Raw genomic sequence first — 6,000 nt, forward strand, 5'->3', positions numbered from 1 at the left:
TTTTTTAAAACTTTTATAATTCTGTTAGGTAGGTGGGTGGCGGCGGCCACCATTTTATGCAAGCTCAGTGCACCCGCACTGCATCTGAACTTTTGGGACATTCAAAATCCCAATTTTTTTGGGCAAACTACAACATCTGGATTAGTCAGTTTGCAATTTAAGCTAGAAATGCACCTATCGTTTTCTAGGGTTTGAAAAACACACTTAAAGGGAACCTGTCACCAGTTTTATGGTGTCCTAACTAAGGGCAACATAAATAAGTGACTAATTCTCTTAGCAAAATGCTGGGTCACTTTCTTTAATTGACCCAGTGTCAATCTGCCAACATCTTGTATTGAAAATCTCCAGCTGATAATGATGAGTCATGAATATTTATGAGCTCCTGACTCTCCCCGCCTACCTGCTGCTGATTGACAGTTATTTTCCATATGAATCAGCAGCAGGTGGGCAGGGGAGTGGCTATATCTCTGAATTGAAAAACGCTGGACTCAAATCAGCTCATCAGCATGCGGCATCTTTGTATGTATATTATGCAGTAACCATCTGTCACACCAGTAAGTGAATACATCTAAGGTACGTTTTAGTAGTTAATGATTGTATATAATTAGTTAGATTATAATCAAATATCCACATGGCAGGTTCCCTTTAAATTTGCAAAAAACTGTATTTTCCATATCTGGAAGTGTTAAATTCAAGTTTAATATATACAGCTTTCATGTTTCATATTCCGTTACCAAAAAACACCTTTTTGGCAATCTACAACATCTTGATTAGTCAGTTTGAAATTTGAGTTAGAAATAAACCTATAATTTTCTGGGGTTTCAAAAACACTTTTTTTTTTCAACAAACAGTATTTTCCAGATCTGCAAGTGTTAAATTCAAGTTTAATATATACAGCTTTCATGTTTTGTTACCCAAAAAAACTAAACACTTTTTTGGCAATCTACAACATCTTGATTAGTCAGTGTGCAATTTAAGCTAGAAATACACCCATCATTTTCTGGGGTTTGAAAAACACACTTTTTGACAAAAAACTATATTTTCAGGCCTTGCAGCATCAGCACGTGTGAAATTACAGGCTTATATACTGCTGTCAAATTCAGTTTTTAAACAAACACTTGTTTGGGCACAAAAAATTTAGTTGGCAGCCTTTGATGCAGATGTCATTGTGAGATACACCCTTAATACATTTGGGTTACATTCAGATATTTTAAATACCGCCATTTGGCGTACCAATATTAAATTTAGGCCTACACTGGTTCAGGCCGTGTGAGATACACCCTCTACATACAAGGCTTTGATTCAGTGATTTAAAATACAGTTATTTGAAATACAGCCATTTTGTGCAAATAAATATTTAATTTAGGACTACACTGGTTCAGGCCCTGTGAGATACTCCCTCTACATACAGGGGTTTGATTCAGGGATTTGAAATACAGCCATTTTGTGCAAAGAAATATTTAATTTAGGCCTACACTGGTTCAGACCAATAGATCTGCATTAGATCCGCTAAGATCAAGTGGCTTCAACGTTAGATCTCATATAATTATAGATATAAATATTTGGTATTACGTCAGGGGGGGCTAGCCCCCCACATGCAATTTTCTGGTAAAATTTGATGCAGACTAATAGGTCTTCGTTAGATCCGGTAAGATCAAGTGGCTTCAACGTTAGATCTCATTTAATTACAGAGATATTTCACATAAAAACACAGATATTAGGTAGTATTAAATAGGGGGGCTAGCCCCCCCACATGCAATTTTCTGGTAAAATTTGATTCAGGCTAATAGGCCTTCGTTAGATCAGGTAAGATCAAGTGGTTTCAACTTTAGATCTCATATAATTACAGAGATATAATGGATATTTGGTATTACGTTAGGGGGGCTAGCACCCCATAATGCAATTTTCAGGTAAAATTTGATGCAGGCTAATAGGCCTTCGTTAGATCCGGTAAGATAAAGTGGTTTCAACGTTAGATCTCATTTAATTACAGAGATATTTCACATAAAAACACAGATATGAGGTAGTATTAAATAGGGGGGCTAGCACCCCCACATGCATTTTTCTGGTAAAATTTGATTCAGGCTAATAGGCCTTCGTTAGATTCGGTAAGATCAAGTGGTTTCAACGTTAGAACTCATATAATTACAGAGATATTCTGGATATTTGGTATTACATAAGGGTGGGGGCTAGCCCCCCCCCCCACATGCAATTTTGTGGTAAAATTAGATTCAGACTAATAGATCTGCATTAGATCCGGTAAGTTTAAGTAGTTTCAACGTTAGATCTCATATAATTACAGAGATATTATAAATATTTGGTATTACATAAGGGGGGGCTGGCCCCCCACATACAATTTTCTGGTAAAATTTCATTCAGGCTAATAGGCCTTGGTTAGATCCGGTAAGATCAAGTGGTTTCAACATTAGATCTCATATAATTACAGAGATTTTTCAAATGAAAACACAGATATTAGGAAGTATTAAATAGGGGGGCTAGCTCCCCCTTATGTAATTCCTAATATCCATAATATCTCTGTAATCATATAAGATATAACATTAAAACCACTTGATCTTACCGGGTCTAACGAAGGCCTATTAGCCTGAATCAAATTTTACCAGTAAATTGCATGTGGGGAAGGGGGGGGGGGGGGCTAGCCCCCCTATTTAATACTACCTAATATCTGTGTTTTTATGTGAAATATCTCTGTAATTAAATGAGATCTAACGTTGAGACCACTTGATCTTACCGGATCTAATGAAGGCCTATTAGTCTGCATCAAATTTTACCTGAAAATTGCATGTGGGGGGCTAGCCCCCCCTGACATAATACCAAATATCCATAATATCTCTGTAATTATATGAGATCTAACGTTAAAACCACTTGATCTTACCGGATCTAACGAAGGCCTATTAGTCTGCATAAAATTTTACCTGAAATTTGCATATGGGGGGCTAGCCCCCCCTTATGTAATACCAAATATTTATATCTCTATAATTATATTATATCTAACGTTGAAACCACTTGATCTTAGCGGATCTAATGCAGATCTATTAGTCTGAATCAAATTTTACCAGAAAATTTCATGTGGGGGGGCTAGCCCCCCTATTTTATACTACCTAATATCAGTTTTTTTAGTGAAATATCTCTGTAATTAAATGAGAGCTAACATTGAAACCACTTGATCTTACCGGATCTAACAAAGGCCTATTACTCTGTATCAAATTTTACCAGAAAATTGCATGTGGGGGGGCTAGCCCCCCCTGACGTAAAATACCAAATATCCATAATATCTCTGTAATTAAATGAGATCTAACGTTGAAACCACTTGATCTCACCGGATCTAACGAAGGCCTCTTAGTCTGAATCAAATTTTACCCAAAAATTGCATGTGGGGGGGCTAGCCCCCCTATTTAATAATACTACCTAATATCTGTGTTTTTATGTGAAATATCTCTGTAATTAAATGAGATCTAACGTTGAAACCACTTGATCTTACCGGATCTAACGAAGGCCTATTACTCTGCATCAAATTTTACCTGAAAATTGCATGTGGGGGTGCTAGCCCCCGCTCATTAATCACTTAATAAGTCTGTAATTATGTGAGATCTAACAAAACAACTAGTTGATCATACCTGATCTAACAAATATCTTCCAAAATAGCTAATTGTTTGGTCAATTTTTTGATAAGGGGGGGCTAATGACAGGTTAGCCCCCCCCCCTGCAAATAACTGTTAATATCTCTACTTCTGTATGAGATCTAATGCAAACAACAATTGATCTAACCTGATCTAACAAAGATCTAACCAATTGCATATGTTTTGTTCAAAAATTTTGATATGGGGGGGCTAACACGGCTGAGGTTCGGGTGCCGGCTATTTCACTCCGGCACCCACCTCCTGCATTTTTATTAACATTGGTGGCGCAGTGCGCCCCCCCCCAACACCCCAGTATAATAAACATTGAGTGCGCCCCCCCCCCAGTATAATAAACATTGAGTGAGGCCCCCCCAGTATAATAAACATTGAGTGCGGCCCCCCCAGTATAATAAACATTGAGTGCGCCCCCCCCAGTATAATATACATTGAGTGCGCCCCCCCAGTATAATATACATTGAGTGCGGCCCCCCCCCCAGTATAATAAACATTGAGTGTGGCCCTCCCCCCCAGTATAATAAACATTGGTGGCGCAGTGGGCAGTGCCAATGAGGGTTAAAAAAATAAATAAAAAATTAACTCACCTCCACCAATTGACCGCGCAGCTGCCAGTCTCCTGTTCTTGCTTCAGGACCTGTGGTGACGTCACTGAGCTAATCACATGGTCCATTACCATGGTGATGGATCATATGATGTACCATGTGATGACCACAGTGATGTCACCACAGGTCCTTTGACAGGTCCTGAAGAAAGAACAGGAGACCGGCAGCTGCGCGATCAATTGGTGGAGGTGAGTTAATTTTTTATTTATTCTTTTAACCCTCATTGGCACTGCCCACTGTGCCACCAATGTTTATTATACTAGGGGGGGCGCACTCAATGTTTATTGTACTGGGGGGGGTGGGGTGGCCCACTCAATGTTTATTATACTGGGGGAGCACACCCAATGTTTATTATACTGGGGGGGCGCACTCAATGTTTATTATACTGGGAGGGGCGCACTCAATGTTTATTATACTGGGGGGCACTCAATGTTTATTATACTGGGGGTGCGCACTCAATGTTTATTATACTGGGGGGCGCGCACTCAATGTTTATTATACTGGGGGGCGCGCACTCAATGTTTTTTTATACTGGGGGGGTGCACTGTGAAAGGGGCCTAACGGTGAATAGGACAAGGGTTCCAGCCCCTAAGGGGGCTAATAGTAAGTAAAAATAAAACACAAACACTAAGGCTACTTTCACACTTGGGGTAGTGTGATCCGGCAAGCAGTTCCGTCATCGGAACTGCCTGCCAGATCCGCCGATCTTGATGTGACTGAAAGCATTTATGAGATGCATCCGGACAGACGGATCCATCTTGTATCTTTTTACACATTTTTACCGGCATGCGCAGACCGGAAGGACGGATCCTGCATTCCGGTATTTTGAATGCCGGATCTGGCACTAATAAATTCCTATGGGAAAAATGCCGGATCCGTCCTTGCTGTGCTGTGGTTTTATCTGTTGCCTGATCAGTCAAAATGACTGAACTGAAGACATCCTGATGCATCCTGGCATCCTGGACGGCTTACTCTCCATTCAGAATACATGGGGATACAACTGATCAATTCTTTTCCGGTATAGAGCCCCTGTGATGGAACTCTATGCCGAAAAAGAAAACCGCTAGTGTGAAAGTACTCTAAAATATTCAGTTTAAATCCCCCCTTTCCCAATTTTACATATAAAAAATATATACAATAAATAAACATATTACATAGCGCTGCGTCCGAAAAGTCCAAACTATTAAATTATTAAGAAATATCTCCTATGCGGTGAGCATTTGCCATTTTTTAGTCACCTTGTCACCCCAAAAAATAGGATAGGACTGTTCAATTATGGGCCGAACCGCGTGGTATTGAGTATCGCAATACTTTTTTATGGTGACGAAAGCGAATCAAAATTTTGGCATTGAAACAACCCTACGCCGATCTGATCGGCGTAGCGTTGTCACGATACCAAAATTTTCATTCGGCTTCGATTTGGCGACTAAAAATTTAATTGGGCTCCTAAATTTTTCAGTTCAGGAGCCAATGGCTACTAGGTATTTTTTTTAGTCTGGAGCCCTGCTATCAGAGGCCGGCGCAGGCGGCGCGATGACATCATCGCGCCGCCTGAGCCCTGAGCCGTGCACAGCGCGGGACACAGGCCGGAAGAGGCCTGCATCGCATCGCTGCCAAGGAGGTAAGTATAGGGTTTTTTTCCTTTTTTTTTTTGCTGTACAATACGGATGGCTACTGGCACATGATAGGGGGGGCCCTATGGCTAGTGGCACATGATAGGGGGGCCGCCTATGGCTACTGGC

Source organism: Bufo gargarizans, chromosome 4 (assembly GCF_014858855.1).
Source record: "Bufo gargarizans isolate SCDJY-AF-19 chromosome 4, ASM1485885v1, whole genome shotgun sequence".
Classification (NCBI taxonomy): Eukaryota; Metazoa; Chordata; class Amphibia; order Anura; family Bufonidae; genus Bufo; species Bufo gargarizans.